We start from the raw sequence: 20,923 nt of genomic DNA on the forward strand, positions 1-20,923 counted from the left end.
TGCAGACAGGGAGAGGTCTGAGTCGAAGAAGAGGGAGGCTTCCTGGAGGAGGCCACCATGCTCTCTGGTGGGGGTGTGGGGCGGTGGGGGGGGGAAGCAGGACTTGAAGGAGGCTCAGGGAGAGAGAGAGACAGAACAGAGTGCCTGCAACGTACATAGCCCATACTGCCCTGCGGTCCCCAAGAGCCAGGTCCCTGTTCAAGCAATTGCCAAGGTCAGCGCTCTGGCCATCCCCATTTCACAGATGAAAAAACTGAGGCTCGGAAGGCAGAAATAATTGGTTCCCTCGGGGACTAAAAGTCAGAGTCAGAATTTGAACCCAGGGGGCCAGAGTGCCTCCCTCCTTCCCTCTCTTCTTCCCATTTCCTCACTTGGGTCTTTACTGCAGCCCCACTGTGCATCGGACTCACAGAGCCGAGCAGACCCAGGAGGCCCAGCCCCAGATCCTCACGTCTCTGTCCACCACCAAGCTGGGACCGTCCCTGGCCCCTTCAGGGCCTCGGTTTCTCTCCTCTGAGGAATGGGTTGAACTCCCACTCCTGGCCCTGCGTGCTGCCTCTAGGCAGCCGGGAAGGCGGCAGCGGGGCGGGCGGGCGGGGCCTCCCTGCCCCGAGACGAGGCGGGCGGGGGTCCTCCACCTGCTGCGGCCCCCCAGTCCCCCGTGAACCTGCTCGCCAGGCTGGAGCCAGCCGCCATCTGGAGCGACGGGCTGTTTATGGAGCCGGGCGGCGGGGGCCCTGGCCCTGACCTGGCCAATCTGGAAGCGATTAGCGGCCCCGGGGCTGGGAGCGTTTGGAGTTCTCATCAGCGGGTTGGGACCACCCCCTCCAGCCCCCACACCCTGCACCACCCAGAGCCAAGGCCGCTCTGGGGGTCTCTGAGGAGCCCCGTTTCTTGCAGGGCACTCCAGTTCGGACCTGCTCCAAGGCCTAGAGCTCTGAAAACCAGGCGACACTGGGCCACACACAGACCAGGACGTGGGGGTGGGTGGGGTGGTGGGGGCGCCGGGGCCTTCGTGGAGGGAGCCTCTCAAGGAATTGCTTTCTGGCATGTTTGGTTTTGAATATACATGCAAGCGCACAGAGGAAAACACACCCGGAACTCAGCACAGAGGGTGCAAAGCACGGAGTGAAAAGTCGGGGTGGCTTTCCGCTGCCCGCGAGCCCGCACCCCCTGCACAAACCCAGTGTTTGCAGAGTCTCGGGTCTCCTGAGAGGCTGCGAGCGTCTACGCACACAATCTAGTTGTTCTTCTTGCCTTTTTCTACAACTGGCAGCCCACTTTACATTTGGGCCTGCCTCTTCTCCCTTGGATTAATCCATATTTCTACCACTAGACGGCAAAAAATCTGTCTGCAATGCGGGAGACCCAGGTTCAATCCCTGGGTCAGGAAGATCCCCTGGAGGAGGGCATGGCAACCCACTCCAGTATTATTGTCTGGAGAATTCCATGGACAGAGGAGCCTGGCGGGCTACAGTCCATGGTGTCGCAAAGAGTTGGACATGACTGAGTGACTTTCACTTTGCCGAGGAATAATAACCATAATGTTCACAATAGTAATAATGGTAGCAAAGGTTTCCAGAGGATTTACTGTGTGCTGGGCATGGTTCCAGATGCTTTACATGGATTAATGAATGCGTCAGAAAGATGAAGTGATCCTATCAGGAGGCTCTAATCCCCGTTTTGTAGATGGGGAAACTGAGGCATGGCGTGTCAAGGCGCCTGCCCAGTGCGACACAGCTGTGCCTGGCAGAGGTGGGACTCAGACCCCGGCAGGCGGGCTCCCTCCCAGGCCTGTGCTCCAAAATCCTTCACCATCCGGCCCCTCCCTCTGCTTTCTGGATGGATCTGGTGGTTTTGACGGGTGACCGGTGATGTACCACTGGGCTATCTCCATCTTGGTGCTGCTGCTGCTAAGTCGCTTCAGTCGTGTCCGACTCTGTGCGACCCCATAGATGGCAGCCCACCAGGCTCCCCCATCCCTGGGATTCTCCAGGCAAGAACACTGGAGTGGGTTGCCATTTCCTTCTCCAATGCATGAAAGTGAAAAGTGAAAGTGAAGTCGCTCAGTCATGTCCGACCCTCAGCGACCCCATGGACTGCAGCCCACCAGGTTCCTCCATCCATGGGATTTTCCAGGCAAGAGTACTGGAGTGGGGTGCCATTGCCTTCTCTGATCTCCATCTTGGGCTGGTGCTAAATGTGCTGTGAACAGCCTCGTGGGACGTCACGCCACGTGGAACTGCGGGGAGGTCCCATCTCGGAAGTGCCTGGCCAGACACAGGAGTGAGCCGTGCAACGGCCAAGGGCCACTGCCCAAGTGTTGTCTTGGTGGTGACGCTGGAGGTGATGCTGGAGGTGATGCTGGAGGTGATGCTGATGCCTGATCCAGGTCCCCAGAAGAAGGGAGGAATCCTCAGCTGCCACATCCTGGGCCTATTTCCGGGGTTACTTGACCTCCCTCCTGTTCTCTGACAGGCAGACAGGACTCCAGGCTCCCCTCCCATCTGCCCGCCTCCGGCCACTATGCTCCCCCAGTCCCGGCTCCACGCTGTGGCCGGAGCGACGGTAAAACGTAAGTCAGGTCAGGCCTTTTCCAGCTCCCCCCTGCCCTCCCCCTCCCTCCCCCCATCCAGGCCAAGCTAGAGGTGGGTCCCCGAATTGCCATGCCCACTCCCGCACCTCCTGCAGGGGCCAGTCCTGGCCCCTGGGACATTCCCCCCTCCCGCCCCCACTCTTCACCTGGCTACATCCTCTGGTCTGAAAGCACAGCCTTCCCCAAGTGCCTAGACTGAGGCAGGCAGGGCCTCCCCTGACAACGCACCCCCAACAACCTGGGCCCCTGAGAATCTTAGCTTGACTCACACTATCTCTGATGGCTGTCTCTACTAACAGAGTATCTACAGAGATTTTTGCCTGTTTTCTTCATTTCCGTATCCCTGCAGACTGGAGCTTAGTAGGTGCTCAAAAAAGTTGTTGAGGGACTTCCCTGGTGGTCTAGTAGTTGAGACTTGGTGTTTCCAATGCAGGGGAGCTTCTGGTCGGGGAGTTAAGATCCCGCATCCTGTGGAGTGCGGCCAAAAAGTTAAAAAAACAAATTACTGACGGGGTGAAGGTATGAATGAACAGATGAGTCGGTGGGGAGCCCGGGTCTGTGGGCAGAACGCCTGTTCTGAGGTGGGCGGGGTCCGGGCCGTCCCCCAGGGGAGGGGAAAGGAGGACAGCTGGGAGGGGAGGAGATACAGACGGGTTCCCAAAGCGCCCACTGTCCTCAGGCACTTGCTCATTCTTTGGGCCTGCAAGACCCACTGCACAGATGAGGAAACTGAGCCCCCTTCATTTGCTCCACAGACCCATCCTTCAGTCTCCAGGCCTGGGGCTGGGGCAGGGTGACTCTGGGTTCTCAGAGCTGGTGGGAAAGGCGAACCCAGCAGGAAGGGGAATGGAATGAACCGGAACACCTGAGCGCCACCACGCCACAGTCAGCTGCTGACGTGGCCACTGGCCCCACCTCGAGCGACCCTCACACCAGCGATGGCGCTCTGTCCCCTCTTCTGGAGGCTCAGGACAGTAAGGGCCACAGCCGGCGCTTACGTGGCACCTACTGTGTACCAGGCCCTCGTGGGAGCCTGACACAGACAGACAGCTCATCTATTCCCACCAGGCCTCCAGGGCAGGGACTCTTATCACCCCCACCTTACAGAGAGATTAAGTGACCTGCCCAGGGACACACAGAGGTCAGCAAGGTAACACTGTGACATCACACACAGGGTCCTGAAGGCCCAGCTCAGGATGAAGGCCCCTTTGGAGGGAGGGTGTGGGGGAGGCCCTGAGGTCTCCCCGGGCCTCGGCGTGTTTCGTTTCTCTCTTGGAGGTGGGGATACGGATGCTCACGCCTCATTTCTGAACTCCTGGTGCAAGCTGAAAACAAACCACAGCAGCACGTAGCCACGCAGCTCCACTGCAGAGAGTGACTAAGCGTGGATACGGGGCTGACCTTTGACCCAGCTCTGGCTGACCTGGGGGCTGAAACAAGCCTGGGTAAGGGGGCTGCCCCCCCCCCCAGCCTCTGGGCCCCCCCAGGCTCTCAGTGACGCAGCTGTGGTGGCGTTTGGCAACCTGGGCTGCCCGCAGTTACGACAGCCCAGCATCTGGCATCAGGGGGAGAGCGGGGCGGGGAGCCCCGGGCCTGCCCCTGCCTTGTCGGCTGACCCCTCCTCCCGGCAGCCCGTCTGGCTCCATCTTTCCTCCCCTTTACCAGTTGACGTCACAGTTGCTCAGTGACCAGAGAGTCTTCACCCTGAGGGCAGGAACCTGTGCTGTCGGCACCGCATACAGCTGGCGCTCCATAAGTACTTGCTGAACGAACAGATGAAAAGCTGGACACACGGACTGCAACCCCTCCCTCCTCCCTCCCTCCCTCCCTTCTCTCCTTCCTTCCTGCCTTCTCTCCACAGATAGTTGTCGAGCACCTAGTATGTGCCGGGCAACCGGGACCCACTGGTGAAGGGAACAGCCAAAGATGCCCGTCCTCGCAGAGCTGACGTTCTAGAGAGGATGCCGGTCATCCACGCGGTCATCCTGCAAACACGGCAGCTGGGGGAGCGGCCACGCATCTGCTGCAGGTGGCTGGACCCCCAGGGCTGGGAGAGCCCCCCGGGGAAGCACGCCCACTACGCGCTCCGCCGGGAGAGCCGTGGGAGTGAGAGGCACGCACACACGTTAAACAAGAGGAAGCCCTGGGCTGCGGACCTGCCCTCCCAGCCCGGAAGGGTCCCTGAGGAAGTGACGCCCTGAACACGGAGCCGGATCCCCGCGACCGCGAGGAAGACTATTCCCTTCCCAGCAGGGGCAGCAGCCCGGCAAAGGCAGGAAGCCTGCCCCACCCTGGGAAGCTGGTGGCTCCGCACGAGATGGCCCTCTCTGGCCTGGCTTTCTCCTTTTGCGGAAAGGGAACAGTCCCCCTGACAACAGACAGGGGTGTCGGATCACTCTCCGGGAGCCTTTTAGAGGGCTGGGCGAGGCACTTGATCTAAAGCTTTCTTTTCTTTTTTTGCAGTATAGTTGCTTAACAATGTTGTGTTAGTCTCTGCTGTACAGCGAGGCGAGCCAGCCACACGTGGACGTGTACCCCCTCTTCCCTGGATTTCCTTCCCAATTAGGTCACCGAGGCTCTAGGTCACCGTGAGTTGTATTCTCCCTGTATTTCCCACTCGGCTGTGAGCACAGGGGGTGCTCAGGGCACTTCTGGTGATTAAATGAGCCAGTGAGTCTCGGTTTCCTCATCTGTGTGATGGGATGACGCTGGTGTGGCCACAGGGAAGGAATGAACCGCTCTTTATAACTTGCATTGTCTCCTGGGGGTGGGTCAGGCCTCTGGGGACCCCCTCAAGTCCTGGAAGATGACCTTCGGGCTGAGGGAGACAGAGACAAGAGGGCAGACACAACAGCCCTCCAGCTCTGGACGTGGAGGCAGGACCCTGAGTGCTTAGAAGGAAATGACAGGCCGCCTCATTCACAATGGAAGGAAACTGAGGTACAGTAACAAAATAATAAAACCTCAGGCGTGCTGAGCGCTTACAGTAAGCCAGGTGCTGTGCTGAGCCCTTTGACCCAAGTTCTTTCATTTAATCCTTCCAACAACCGTCGCCGGGGAAAGCTGATACCGGGACCCCTATTTTACAGGTGGGGAAAGGAAGACTCAGGCAGGTAAGCCAAGGCCATGCCCCCTGTGAATGGGGGACCTGAGATGGGCACACAGATCTGGCTCCAGAACCCAGAACCGAAACCCTGGGATGTCCTGGGGGGAGGTGGAGGGAAGAGAGGAGGGAAGCCTGGGAGAGACGGAAGATAAGCCCTTGTCTGGGGGCCGCGGGCAGTGGAATAAATGATTACAAGAGTGAGTCACCTGGGGTCAGTTCCACGTCCATTCTACCCTGGATGACCCAGGGTAAATTGAAGAAGCCCCAATTTCAGCCCACCCCAGCAACTTAGAATTTTCTCTGCTTCATTCATTCACTCATTCATGCAATCATTCAGTCAACAGAAAACAAAGTTCAGGATGACACAAACACAGCCCCGTAAACAATAAATGTAAACGGGTTGAACGGGTCTATTAAAACACAAAGACTCTTGTATGAGATCAAAAATCAAAATCCAGTCACTTATTCGTGGACCTAATATTTATTAAATGCCTAAAATATTCAAGGTCCGGTTTTAGATTCTAATGATAGAACCTAAAAATAAAACGTCTGCTGGTGGAAAAACACCGGGAAAAGGTGATCCAGGGAGAGACGTGAAGGTGCAAAACACTGAGGCTGCAGTGAGCTGGAGGAGGGAGGAGCAGAAGGGGGCCCCTGTGGCCGGAGAGCAGCACCGTGAGCATGGGGAGCGAAGCAGCAGAGGCCCCGCCAGGTCGGGAACAGAGAGCAGCGGCAGCAGCAAGCAGGGCCCAGACGCAGCGGACCCGGGTCCTTCTCTCACAGAGTCCTCACTGCCCCGGCAAGCCCAGCTGCATTCTCGACTCTTCCCATCTAGGAACCCTCCCTGCCCCCCAGATGGGGCTAAGATGCCCTGGCACAGCCCCCTCTCCAGAAGGAGACGCTGTGGGTGCCAGGCTGCACCATTGGTGGCTTCCACGCTTCATTAGCCCATTAAGTCCCACCACCAGGTTTGTTCCTCCCATTTTGCTGAAGAGAAAACTGAGCCTCAGTGGGGCTGGGTGGCCTGCCCGAAACCACAGGGGCAGGCAATGGCAGGCCCAAGGCTTGGACTCAGAGCATCTGACACTGTGGCCCTCTCGGGAAAGGGCACTGGAGCAGCCTCGGCTGGCTGTGTCCTCACATGGGTCTCCTGACCTCCTCGACCTCAGCTCTCCGTCTGGGAAACCGGGTGCCAGGTCAGTGTCAGGACCTTGATGACGCCCTCCCTCCGGGCAGCAGAGTTCCCAAAGTGCTGAGGTAGCATTTCTGATTCCATCCCCACAATGACTCCATTTAACAGAGGAGGAAACTGAGGCTCAGAAAGGGGGAAGTGATCCTCTGGGGTCATGGCCTTGGGACTCCTGAGGGCCTGGGACTTTTGCTGAATCTGTTCATTGGATAATAAGGATGGGGACTCCCAAGGATGCAGAGACTCGGGGGTGGAGTGATGGGGTGGGGGTGGGGGGCAGACAGGAATGGGACACACAGACAGTGAGGGAGAGAAGGCCTGGAACGCAGGAGCCCCCTCCCAGCCTTTGCCCCTCACTGCATCCTGGGGAAGACAGGGGCCAGGCCCCTGGTCCGGATTATTTCCTGAGAGCAGGGAGGGCCACGGGAAGTCTCCCTACTCAGGTCCTGCCCAAACAGGAAATGCCAGGCAGTCCCCCCACCCCCATCCCAGGGCCGTGGGAAAGCTTAGCCTGGGATTCCAGCGCCTCCAGCAGCTCTGGCTCAGCCTCAGTGGGGAATCTAGACCCTAACAGGGCCTGGGTGACCTTGGGCAAGGTCCTTCCCCTCTTGGGGCCTCAGGCTCCCGCTCTGCAGTCACAGAGCTCTGCCACCTCCGGGCCATGTGACCCCAGGCAGGTGGCTGTGGCCCGAAGCGAGCTCCTCCTCCTGTAAGACAGGGGACCGGGCACCCAGAGTGTGCCCCACCCACTGAGCCATCGTCACCCCAGGCGAGGGCATGACGGGGAGGCCTTCGGAAAGATCCCTGCAGCCCTCTGCGAAAGATGCTCTAGCTTCCTTGGGCTCAGGAACCACAGCAGGGTACCTCTCTGCACCTCACTTCCCAACTGGTACTCAATTTGCACAAGAGGCAGAGCCCTGAATCACAGGGACTGAATGTCAGGAGAACGGATCATGGGGGTGGAGGGGGGCAGCCACTGATTTCATGCCACGGGAGAAGGTAGAAGGACGCACATTCAGGAAAGATAGGGATGCTGACTGGCGTGGGTAGAGGGGTGGCTGGAGCGTGTGCCCTGATTAATCACTTCTCTTTCCCACTGAGAAAAGACAGCCAGGGACTTCTCTGGTGGTCCAGTGGTTAAGAATCCACCTGCCGATGCAGGGGACACAGGTTTGATCCCTGCTCTGTGAAGATTCCACATGCCTATGCCTGTGAACCACAGCTACTGAGTCCCTGCACCCTAGAACCCAAGGGCCGCAAACAGAGAAGCCACTGAAATGAGAAGCCCAAGCACTGCAACTGGAGCCCCCGCTCACCATACGGAAAGCCCACGCATCAGTGAAGACCCAGGGTGGCCAAAAATAATAAATAAATTAAAAAACAGGTTTTTTTAAGGCTCTCAGAATAGTGGCAGATGGGCCAGGAGGTCAGGGCTGCACCCACCCCTTGGGGGCTTGCAGAGCTCTAACAGGGGGCGCGTGGGACGGGAATGGGTCTGGCGCAGGGGTGAAGGTGGCTGTTACCTCCTGAAAACAGGTGCTCCCCGCTGCCCGGCCTTGGAAGATGAGTCCTCACTCCTTCCCAGCCCAGAACCCCCTTGTCAGCAAACTGTGACTCCATGCAGTCAGTCTAGGCTGGCACCTCAGAGAGGGACAGCCACTTGCCCTGGGTCACACAGCAGAGTTGCTACCACGTCTCCAGTCCCCTCCTAAGAAAACGGGGTCCCAACTAGGGACAGACCCTAAAGAGACAGGGAGACTAAGGCACCAGGGAGGCTCTGAGGCACTGAACGTGTAATGGGTTTCTGTATTTGGGCGTCTCCATCTCCCAGTGCCAGGCATGTCCTGGGACAGAAGAACCTGGGAAATGGGCCCAAACTCTCATTCCGACTTACAACCAGTGCCAAATCACCGCATTTCTCAGAAGCGGGTTTCTTTGTGGTAAAGTATAATAGAAGGCGTGGTACAGGTAAAGGATCCCGGATATGAAGCCAGTGCCCAGAGCAGAGCTTGGTAAACGGGTTATTGTCTCTATTGTTGTTAGAGACCTGCTACTTAATCCCTCTGAGCCTCGGTTTCCTCATCTGTAAAGTGGGTTTAACCATCCCTACTACAGAGAGTCCCACTGAGGATTCCAAGAGTCATCCCACATAAAGCACTTCCCATGTGCCTGGCTTTCACCTTCTGCCTCTATTCCAATATCCCAGTGCCTGGCACATAGTAGCAGCTCAATTATGTCTTAGCTGGGTTATTATTATTATTATCACCCCAACTCCAGCTGTCTGAGATCTTGGGCAACTCACCCACTTCCTGTCTTGCTCAATTTCACTTTCCTCCTTCATAAAATCGAAATAACAATAGCGCCTGCCTCTCAGAGCTGAGCAAGGATCCATTCACGCATTCCACAAACACTTATTAACCGTTTGTTTTTAGGAACAGGGGATATAACTGGGAGCAAAACAGAAAAAAAAAAAAAAACAACCCTGCCCTCATGGAGCTGACATGCTCACGGGGCAGACAGACCACATAAATCGGTATTTTATACAGCGTGTTAGAAGCTGATAAGGGCAGTCTGAGCACAGGCTTCAGTAGTTTTATGTGGTGAGACTGGACGAGAATGAAGGGGAGGGTGGGGGAGGCCAGGCTGGGCCTGTGGGTTGCGTGGGGTGGGGGTGCTTTCTGTGCTGAGTGGGGGCCCCAGAGGGTTCTGAGCAGAGGAAGGATGTGGTCTGACCCAGGTTCTCTGGCAGAGGGTGGACTGTAGGGGGATGCGGGAGGGATTCAGGGGGATGAAAGGGAATGCAAGGGGATGATGTGGGATGCAGGGAGCCTCGGATGAGGTCACTGTGATAATCCTGGCAGGCAGGGATCTGGCCGGACCGGGAGGGGAGCTGGGGAGACATGGCAGAACCCTGGGTCTGTTTTCATCCTCCAGGGGATTTTCATTCCTCTTTGTCTGCTGAGGAAACAGAGCCTCAGAGAGCTGGTGAGACGCCTGAGATTCCAGAGCCAGGCCAGGCCCCAGGAGGCCCTGCCCGAGGCCTGGGAAGTGCTGCTTCTCTCAGGGTGCGGGGTGTGGCCCAGACAAGCTGGGAATCCTCGCCTCTGAGGCCTCCCCTTGCCCAGACCCGTGCAGGAGGAGCAGTGGAGGGGTTCAGACCCTCACTTTCTGCCCCACAAACCTCAGTCCAACCTGCTCCCTGGGATACAGCTGCTCCGCTGGGGTGCCTGAGGATCGTTACAGTCATCTTTAGATGAGCAAGAAACTCTCATTATAAATTACATCATTAAACTTCGGGCTCTAGGATGTTGAAGCAGCTAATATCATTGCGTGTGTGCGTGTTCAGTTGCTCAGTCGTGTCTGACTCTGCGACTCCGTGGACTGCTCAGTCGTGTCTGACTCTGTGACTCCGTGGACTGTAGCCCGCTAGACTCCTCTGTCCGTGGAATTCTCTAGGCAAGAGTCTTGGAGTGGGAGGCCGTTCCCTTCTCCAGGGGATATTCCCAACCCAGGGACTGAGCCCAACCTATGTCTCTTGAGCCTCTTGCATTGCAGACAGATTCTTTACCACTGTGCCACCCGGGAAGCCCAGATATTACCATTAACCCCATTTGAAAGCTGAGGACTGAATTGTCAGGGTGGGGGCGGGGGGTTCACTGCCCGAGGTCACACAGTGGCAGGACTGGGGCTCGGACTCCCAGATCCTCGGTTCCAGGGGCTGAGCTCTTGTCAAAGACGCAGAATGAAACAGGCTGCCCAGAGGTTCCACTGAGCCCCACAGATGAGGAGAGTGGGGACAATGAGGCCAGGACCAGCTCGGGACCTGTTCTCCACCACACAGAGACCCTTGAGCAAGCCAGAGAGGCTGCTTCCCACAAGCTGGGCGGCTCCGGGCCCTACAGGAAGTTGCCCGGGCTAGGACAGGCCCGCAGCTTTGATCAGCTTTACGAGCCGTGGCTGTTTATGGAGGCCCAGGCCCCCACCTCCTGCCGCCTGGGACTGGGTCTTGTCACCGGCACTCTGGATATTGGCAGTCCCCCGAGAGGCTACCCGCCGGGGGTCTTGGCCCCACTTCCTCCAGCTTGGCCCCTGCCCTGCCCCTTGGCCTCGACCCCTGGGAACAGGGCGGGAGGGTCCCCTCAGGCCAGGTCCCCTCACACAGGGGCCTCCCGGCAGCTCCTCTGCAAAGGCTAAGCAGCTCTGAGCTCTCGCCGCATCTCAGGCCCTTTGCCCCACCGCGGGGCCGGCCAGCTGGAGCCCACCAGCCCTTCTGGAGCTGCTCCTCCTCCAAGCCGCCCCTGCGCCCTGGTCACCTCCTCAGAGAGGCCTCCCCGATCCCCATCTAAAGCAGCCCCCACCTCGTCACCCTCTAACACCGCCTTCCTTTAATTCTTCATTGCCTGTGTCACTGTCTGGAGGGCTTTTGGGCCCCAGCGTGTGGCTTGCAGGGAATCTCAGTTCCCTGACCAGGGATCGAACCCATGCCCCCTGCAGTGGACACTCAGAGCCTTAATCACTGGACTGTCAGGGAGGTTCCTGCAATTTTCTGGCTCATTCTTTTTGCCTGTGGGTCTTCTGCCTTCTTCTCCCCATGGACAGGGTCCTCATGGGTCCCACCCACTCCTGTGTCCCCAGTAGATGCCCAGGAACCTTTTCTTCAGTGAAACAATGATAAAGTCTGTTAGGGGGTGGGCAGGCTGAGGCCCCAGAGCATTCCTCAGGGCCCCCGCCCCCAACCCTCACATGTGCCTGGGAGACTTTCAGGCACAGATGCTGCGCACAGAGGAGTTTCAGCCCCACGTTATGGATGAGGAAACAGAGGCTCAGAGGAGTGATTCGACTTGCCGGGCATCCCAGCCTGAAGGAGCAGGGCTGGGGTGCTCCGCCGGGTCCCCCTCCCCCAGCCCCTTCTTATGCAACCCTCAGGCCCCACCTCCCTCCTCCCCATCCCCCCACCCCACCCCCAGCCTGGCTCACGTCTGTGATGGCTCCCGACAAAAGCATCAGAGGACAGGTGTCCGACCAGCCAGGCCGGTTCTGGGCAGCCGTGAGGGCACTGCCCGCCCCCACCCCCAGCGATGCCGAGAGTGGACACCTGCTCCCGCACCTGCTCCCGCTCCGTCACCCTCAGGCCCTTCAAGTCCCCCCAACGCCCACGACCACGGATGGTTTTGGAGGCCCCGGGGTGCCTGCTCCCCATCCTGCCGGCTCCCCGTCTGAGCTCTGTGACCCAGGGCAGGCGGACCTGTGCCCTGGCCTGAGAGAGCAGCCAATTCACGTTTTCCTTCCTTCCAAGCACACACACAGTCTGGCGGGCTGCCTCTCCACTGACCCTGGCCAGCTGGGGAAGCTCGGGGTGCTGGGGCGGGGAGCATGTGGACACCTGCTGAGGGCAGCCCAGTTCCAATTTTCACAGTTTACGAGGCTTCCCAGCCACCCAGGGGGCAGTTTCTGATCATCCTTTATTCCAGCTGGGACAGTGGCCGTCCAGACTCAGAGAGGGCAGGGTGTTTGCCCAAGGTCACACAGCAAGCAAGACCAGAGCCCCGACGTGTATGCTTTCCCTGTTCTTCCAAGTCATCCCTCCCTGGACCATCAAATGTCACTACAGCCTTGGCTGAAAACCTATCAGGCATTCAGCCAGGTCCAAATTCATCGAAAAACACTTGTTCAGCAGATATGGATTTGTCAGGCCCTCGGCTGGGTCTGGAGATGTAGCAGAATGAGACAGACGCCAGCTCTCGGGGGATGATCTTCCACTGAGAAGACAGAATTAACAAGCTAGGGAAGAAACCAACCCAGTGATTCAGACATGATAAGGGTGACAAATGAAAGGGACTTCAGAGTGAGGTCAGTTGCAGGGCGCTCTGAGGAGGGGAGGTTTGGACTGAAACCTGGAAGAAAAGGAGCGTCCAAGTGGGGAGGAAACGGGGGAGGGGAGGGTGTCTGGGGGATGGGGAGGCCCGGGGGATGAGGAGGCAAGAGGGGTGCTCGCTGCACAGAGCAAGGTGGGCCTCAGTTTTCTCAGCTGAACATTAGGCTGAGCTGCTCCTGGGTCACAAAAGACCAGGGGCCTTTAAAGAGGGTGGAGCCTGCCCTCCCTGCTATCTGCAGGGGCATCGGCCCCCACCACGCCCCCCCCGGCTCTCGGGGGAGCCTTCTCATGCTTTTCCCTCTTTTGAAGGGTTAGGCAGAGGACAGGGCCTGAAACAGGAGGATCTGGGCTCTGGAATCTTGGGTGAGCAGCTGGCCCTCTGAGAAGCTCAGCTTCCCCATCTGTAAAATGGGCACAGCCCTGCCGCCCCACCTCTTGGGGTCAGTGGCCAGGTTTCAGAGGATGGACCCTGCACTCAGCAGCTGTTCCACTTAACAGGGCTCCGATCTCCTTTCTTGGGGGTGCGGTGGGGCATTGCTTAACCCAGTGGAAACTCAGACCTGTTAGGCGGCCGGACGTATGAGCTCAGGTCCTATCCTGTTCAGACCTGGAAGGTTCTCAGCCCTGGGTCGGGCCCAGAGACCCAGCCCCTCCACCTGCCTGCTGGGGTGAGTTGCCAAGTCTGGGGCCACCAGCGTGGTCACCCCTGGGGTCCAGGGTTGGAGAGGCTGCAGGGCAGTCTCTACCCACCCAGACACGGCTCTGGGAGAACCCGGATTCCCAGCATCTAAACTGCCCCGTCCCACAGATGAGGAAACTGGGGCTCAAAGAGAAGTGACTTCTCTGAGGACTCAGAGAGACAGGGCTGTTTTCCTTTAGTCCAGAAATATTTGTTGAGCACCTACTATGTGCCAGGGCGAAATATACAAGCAGGGATTAAACAGACAAGCTCCGCTTCTGTGGCCTTCACAATCCCAGGAGAGAGGCAGACGCTGACCCCTTCGAGTGACGCACACCAGGCTTTGCAGAAATGCCTGGGTTTGAACCCAGAGTTGTCACTTGTCAGCTGTGTGACCTTGAGCAAAAGATTTAACCTCTCTGTGCCTGATTCCTCATATATACAATGGGAGACAGTACTAAAATGGACCTCGTAGCGTTGTTCGGACTTCCTTGATGGCTCAGATAATAAAGAATCCACCTGAAATGCAAGAGACCCGAGTTTGACCCCTCAGTTGGGAAGATCCCCTGGAGAAGGAAATGGCACCCCACTCCAGTATTCTTGCCTGGAGATTTTCATAGACAGAGGACTCTGGCAGGCTACAGTCCATGGGGCTGCAAAAAGTCAGACACAACTGAGCGACTGACATAGCATAGCTTAGGGCTGTTCACAGTTCTTACATAGGGAAGACGCTCTCTAGAGCTATTGCTTTCTGTTCTTTCATTTTATAAAAATTTATTGAGTGCTTCCTGTGTACCAGGCTCCGAAGTGGGAGCTGGGAACACAGATGTGACCAAGATGACAGTCACTGATCTTGAGGGGTCTAGTTTGAACCCAGGTGTCTGACTCCCAGACCAGCAGTTTCCAGCCCCACCACCTCCTCCAGGAAGTCTTCCATAATGCCCCTGGCCTGCTGAGAGCTGCCACATTCTGGGATTCAGTAGACCAACTCTGACACCAGCCCCTCCACCCACGGGTGCCCAGAGCCACTCGCCCATAGCTGGCGCTGGTCTCAGGATGGAGGGCAGGGCCTGAGCACTGGCAGGATGTTTTATCCATTAAGGTCCTGACAGACGCCAGGAGACGGGTGGGGTGGAGGTGGGGGTGAGCAATGACTTTTGCAGGCAGGACAGTGCCTCCCCTGTCCTGGTCTGGCTCTCCTCAGGCAGTCCCAGGCCTCCACCACATGTGTCCTTCCCTAGGCCCGGCCCTGGAGAATTGAACACAGAGGGGCCTGGAACTTCTCTTGGACACACAGCAAGCTCCCCTCTGGCCTCAGCTGACAGACAGAGATCAAACACTGGGGGCCCTCAGATCAAGTCAGACCCACAATGACAGAAGTACTGCTGCTGCTGCTGCTCAGTGGCTTCAGTCGTGTCGGACTCTGTGCGACCCCAGAGACGGCAGCCCACCAGGCTCCCCCGTCCCTGGGATTCTCCAGGCAAGAACACTGGAGTAGGTTGCCATTTCCTTCTCCAATGCATGAAAGTGAAAAGTGAAAGTGAAGTCGCTCAGTCGTGACCCCATGGACTGCAGCCCACCAGGCTCCTCTGTCCGTGGGATTTTCCAGGCAAGAGTGCTGGAGCGGGGTGCCATTGACAGAAGCACAAACAGCCCCAAAGAAGGCACACAAGACAGATGCACAGATAGAAATACACAACACCACACCTGGACACACCCCCCACGCACTCACACAGGCACCTGCTATTCAAGGGCACCCCAGCGGATCCAGGCTTCCACCAGCACCACGAGGGCTCTGTCGCTCCTGTTCCCCCCGGCCTGGCATCGGCCTCTACCCGGAAGCCTCTCCGATGGCCCCCAGCCTGCCCGTGTGACATCACCCCACAGCCATCCCTGCCCTCTCCTCCTCTCACAGTGGATACCCACGCTGTGCTTGCAACCTCTTATTATTAATTAATAATCGTATTAATAATCTAACTAATTATTATTGCAACATTTTCTTTCACACCTAACAACAGGATGAACTGGACAATAAGGCCCCTCTCCCTACACCTGATGACCAGTGGGATGCCTTGGGAGGGCAGGGTTAGAACCTAGTACCCAAGGACAAAGCCTGGTTCTGCCCATCCTCCTCCTTATGCCCCTGCGCCTTGACTTCCCCAGCTGTGAAGTCTGTGACTTCCCCAGACTTCCCTACTCTGATTGTGTGGGGATAATCAGAGTTGCTGTAAGAATGAATGAGCTGATTCCTGTAAAGGCTCAGAAAATGGATGGGCCCCAGGGACTTACTGCTATGGTTAGGGTGGGTGTTACTTCCCTCTTCACAGGCAGCCTGTGCTTGCAGCTTTTTCTGGGATTCTCCGTTGGGACTTCTGAGCATCTCGGGGTGGGGATAGCATCTGTCTCCCTCCTCACTATTCCAGCTCAGTAAATGCTGGTGGAATGAATGGATACATGAGGGAAGGGATGAAGGAAGGAGTGAAGGAAGGGATGAACCAGTCCCAGGCCCTGTTACAGCTGGTCCAGCTTGGGAGGCAGCAGGAAGACCATTTGGCAGGATCAGGCCCCAAACAGCAAAGGCTTGGCCCAGAATACCGGCAGATGCATCTCCAACGGTGGGGGTTTCCTGCTATAAATCTGTTGGAGAAAGCAAAAATATTCTTGGAAATCCTTAAATTGCTTGAAATGCATGGAAGACTTGTTCTCCCACCTAGTCTCTCCTAACATTCCCTTGGTTATCTGCTCTAGCCACACTGGCCTCCTGGCTGTTTCCGGAACACTTCGGCCAGGGTCCTGCCTTGGGGCCTTTGCACTTGCTGTTCCCTCCACCTGGAATCCTCTTTCTGAGCCTCAGATAGCTAGGGGGCCCCCCTCCCTCAGCCCCATCAGGTCTCTGCTCCAACGGCACCCTCTCTGTGAGGCCAGTCCGGCCCGTGCTCCAGCCCACGGCTGAGGCGGCCCCTCCGCACTCAGCTCTGGTTTACAATGACGTCACTGGTCTCCCACTTCTCTCCACTCCTCTCACCACAACCTGACGCGGCTCTTTCGTTTGTCCCCAGGCTCAGTGACCAAGAAGCCGCCCGCCAGTGCAGGACATGTGGGTTCAACCCCGGGGTCAGGAAGATCCCTTGGAGAAGGAAATGGCAACCTGCTCCAGTATTCTTGCCTAAAATCAGTCTAGTATTATAAGGGCTTCCCTGGTGGCTCAGTGGTAACGAATCTACCTGCCAATGCAGGATTTCAGGTTTGATCCCTGGGTTGGGAAGATCCCCCGGAGAAGGAAATGGCAATCCACTCCAGTATTCTTGCTTGGGAGATCTCATGGACAAGATGGGCCTAGCGGGCTACAGTCCATGGGGTCGCAAAGAGTCGGACACAGCTTAGCGAACAAATAACAAGTCTCTTTATGAACTCCTTCAGGCAGGATCTTGCTTTATTCAAAGTTGTAACTCAAGAACCTAGAACACTGCTTGGCACATAGTTCAGTTCAGTTCAGTTCAGCTGCTCTGTCGTGTCCGACTCTTTGTGACCCCGAGAACCGCAGCACGCCAGGCCTCCCTGTCCATCACCAACTCCCGGAGTTCACCCAAACTCATGTCCATCGAGTCAGTGATGCCATCCAACCATCTCATCCTCTGTTGTCCCCTTCTCCTCCTGCCCTCAGTCTTTCCCAGCATCAGGGTCTTTTCAAATGAGTCACCTCTTCGCATCAGGTGACAAGTATTGGAGTTTCAGCCTCAACATCAGTCCGTCCAATGAACACCCAGGACTAGTCTCCTTTAGGATGGACGGGTTGGATCTCCTTGCAGTCCAAGGGGCTCTCAAGAGTCTTCTCCAACACCACAGTTCAAAAGCATCAATTCTTCAGCACTCAGCTTTCTTTGTAGTCCAACTCTCACATCCATACACACAGTAGGTGCCCAATATACATCTGTTGCCTGACTAAGCAAACAATAAGAACACAAACAATAAGAACACAGAGGACGGAAGGCTCTGGAACAGATTGCAACACACAGTAGAACACAGACAGTGCATCGAAAGGGACAGGATGCACCACGACAGCCCCACACAAGGCAGCGGAGACAGCCTCCCTCTCGGCCTCAGCGGCGCTGGACAGAGCAGCCAAGACCCTCCTCAAACCATCACTTAGACCCCGCTGGGAACCCTCGGGGGCAGGCGGCCGAAAGCTGGGTTGGGTCTGGGGGTCTTAGCTCACCGTCTCCCCCCAGCTATCCTGCCCGGGGGGGTTCTTCCGCCCACTTGGTCCCTGTTCCTGCCCAGCTGGACAGGTCAGGTGTGGTTTTTGGTCTGGGCACCAGGGCACTGGCTCCCGTCTGGGGTGATTCCTGCTGACTCACTGGCCGAGGCTCTGGACAGGATCCCATGGTCCTGATCGTGTTGGGGGTGGGGGCAGCCAGGGCCAGAGGGATAAGACACGAAGTCTCTGCGTGTGTGTCTGTGTATGTGTCTGGGGGGGTGGCGGTGCTGAGCTGGCTACAGGCCTCTTCTATCCCACGCTTATGGTTTCTGCATCACCTCTCCCCGCTGCAAGGCTCTGAAAGGCCCCTCCACCGAGCCACCTCCCAGACCCGACCAAGGCCCTGGTTAGCCTCCTGATCATGAAAGAGAAGGTAAGGAGAATTAGGGTCATCCCCCGCCTGGGGAAATGCCGACCAGTGAGAAGCTGCCCGCTGCCCAGCACAGATTCGAGCCTGACCCTGAAAGCCCGGATCCCTTGTGGGGTGGGGTCCTGGTCCAATGCTTGGGCCTCTCATCAGGACAGGAGGGACACAGGGGGACCCTGCCTGCCTGTCTGATCCCAACTCAAGCATTTTCCGGGCACCCCTCTCTCCCTAGCCTTCTCCCTAATGTGTCTCGGAGACAGGCCAGCTCTCCCCCTAAATCTACCTGGAATCTGACCATGTCACCCCACTTCTGCTGCCCTTTCTGTTCAGGACCCTCCCGGGGCTCCCCCCTCCCTCGGAGCAAAAGCCAAATCCTCGCCACGGCCTGCCCACCTGCCCACCCCAGCCCCTCCCTGACCTCCTCCCCTCACGCCTGTTTTGCTCCGGCCACACTGGCCTACTTGCTGCTCCTTGGTGCCGCCAGCCACGTCCTGACTCAGGGCCTTTGCACCTGCTATTCCCATGGCCTAAAATTCTTTCCCCAGATACTCACATGGCCCCAGGCTAACTTCCTTCAAACTCTGTGGCACCACTTTCTGAAAGAGACCTTTCTTCCCCACCCAACCGACATGGAGGCCACTCCCTCTGGCATCCTGGCTCCAACCACCTGTGCCTGATTCTTCCCTCCTGACACTTACCACGGCCCACTGTATGGCTTTTTTTTTTTTTTCCCGGCTGCACCACGCAGCATGCAAGATCCTAGTTCCCTGACCAGGGGTCGAGCCAGTCCCTTGGAGTGTTTGAGGCAGAGGGAAGAACAAGTGCAAAGTCCCTGAGGCTGGAACCCTGAGTCTCAGTCTCTTGAATCTACAAATTCAAGAGACAGAAAGAAGGTCTTCCTTGGGGGCTCAGGGGTAAAGAAGCCACCTGCCAATGCAGGAGGCACAGGTTCGATCCCTGGTCCAGGAAGGTGCCACGTGCTGCGCAGCAACTAAGCCCCTGCAACACAACTACTGAGTCTGGGCCCCAGAGCCCAGGAGCCACAACTGCTGAAGCCCGCACGCCCTCGAGCCTGTGTTACACAACGTCACGGCGACGAGAAGCCCCTGCACTGCAAGAGAAAAGCCTGAGGGGCACGGAGGACCCAGCACAGCCAAAAATAACATTAATTAGTTAACTTTAAAAAAAAAAAGAGAAAGAAGTTCACGAAGGCGCGTACAGTATGTGCACATATGGGGGGCGGGGCTCAGGAAATTTGGGGATCGAGTTTGCTGCCTGTAAACCAGGGAGGTACGAGGATCTCGCCCTGACACCCCAGGACGCCCTTGTATCTGACTTGCTCCTGACAGAGGGTTTTCTCTCGGTCCCACCCCGAGAACCGTCCACAACTGGGATCTTAGCTCTCGGTCACCCCTCCTCCCCCTCCCCCGGCCCTCGGTGCTGGCAGCGCCGGGAAACGGTGACTCAGGAGTCTGGCGGGATGGGGCCTCCCTCCCCCAACGTCCGTCCGGGCAGGCGGCCGGGCAGGAGCCAGCCTTGGCCGACACCGGGGGCCCTCCCGCCTGACGCCCGGCCGGCCGTGCTCTGGCCGGGGGAGTCCTCCCCTGGGCCGGGCAGACACTCTACGTGGACTCCTTCTGGCGGCAGCGGTGGCGGCCCCAACCATGTAACCTTCCCGGCAGCTTGTCGGGGTGGGGGGTTATCCCCACTTTCCAGGGGAGGAGACTGAGCTGCAGAGACGCTGAGATGCCCGCCACAGTCACAAAGCGGAACTGGCACCCTGGGAACACGGTGCTGGCAGCCTTGGTGCCCAGCTGGCAAGTCTAGGGCAGAGGCTGGGTTGAGCGTAGACAGACCACACACTTCCCCGGGCACCTCCCAAACAGGAGGGACCCTGGGCTGCAGGCCTGACCTTGGATCCCAACAACCCCCCTAGCACCAGGACTGGGGTCTCCCTTCTCTCGCTAACCCCCCAATCCACAAACACTCACCAAGAAACAGCCAGGCCCAGAGTCCAGGAAGGAAAATACCCAGCAAAAGGGACACTGGGTGCTTCCTGGGGTGCCTTTACCCCCTCCCCATTTCCTCATCAACAACCTCCCACCCGTCAGCCAGTGACCTCAGCCGGACACGGTCACTTAGTTTTGCAGAACACGAAACATTTTTTCCCAGCCTTCCCCGAGGAAGGCGGTGGTGGGTCAGAGGGCAGGCTCCATCCGGTTCCTGGCTGTCTGCATTCAAGCCCCAGCTTAGCCTCTTCGCTGTTCAGCCTGGGGCTGGTGTCTCCACCTCTCTGGGCTTCAGCTTCCCCATCTGCACAGAAAGGTGTATAACAGAACTGCCTCTCGGGGTCGTTTTTCCGGTGGACTGAGGCGATGCATACAGCAAGTGCTTAGCAAATGTTCCCGTGGTTCCCCGAGTTTGCTAGCTCAAGTCTGTGCTGAGTTCAACCAAGAGGCTCGGGGACCCCCCGCCCAAGCCCGCATTAAAAGCTCATCTGTGAAATCTCTCAGTCACCCCTTACATCCCGTTAGAGTTACATGTTCAGGTTAGATTTTTTTATTCGCTGGCATCCACGTAACAAGCCGAGTTATTATTATTTCTGGCCTAAAACGCGGCGTGGTTCTGGGGATGTGATGGACCCAGGCTATGTTCTCTTCTGATGAGGCGGCGTCCAAGCATTTCTGGAAAACTGCGTGCTGTTTTCCCGTCCGAAACATCCAGCGTCACTGCGGATGTGGGACTTGAAGGTGGACGCCGCTTCCCGTCCTGGGCCCAGCCCTTCCAGCCTCAGGGCCCGTTGCCCCCCGAGCCTCTCTGGAGAGGAGATTCTGGGAGTCCCCGACTCCCTTC

General features: G+C 57.6%; 1 long non-coding RNA gene across 3 annotated transcripts; it reads right to left on the bottom strand.

Moving 5' to 3' along the window:
- Positions 1-15,373: 15,373 nt before the first annotated feature.
- Positions 15,374-20,200, bottom strand: LOC147360012 (uncharacterized). 3 transcript variants are annotated; one of them, XR_015138579.1, is made up of 3 exons: positions 20,062-20,200; positions 17,146-17,387; positions 15,374-16,082 (listed from the first exon to the last, which is right to left on the bottom strand). It is a non-coding gene; the product is annotated as an uncharacterized LOC147360012 (long non-coding RNA). The 3 variants fall into 3 exon arrangements; XR_015138578.1 differs by lacking the exon at positions 15,374-16,082 and having other exon boundaries at positions 16,849-17,387; XR_015138580.1 differs by lacking the exon at positions 15,374-16,082 and having other exon boundaries at positions 16,849-17,383; positions 20,062-20,144.
- Between the last annotated feature and the right edge of the window lie 723 nt (positions 20,201-20,923).

Source organism: Bos grunniens, chromosome 13, assembly GCF_055505025.1.
Source record: "Bos grunniens cultivar Pamir isolate PY7600 chromosome 13, Bosgru_T2T1.0, whole genome shotgun sequence".
In the NCBI taxonomy this organism is placed as follows: Eukaryota; Metazoa; Chordata; class Mammalia; order Artiodactyla; family Bovidae; genus Bos; species Bos grunniens.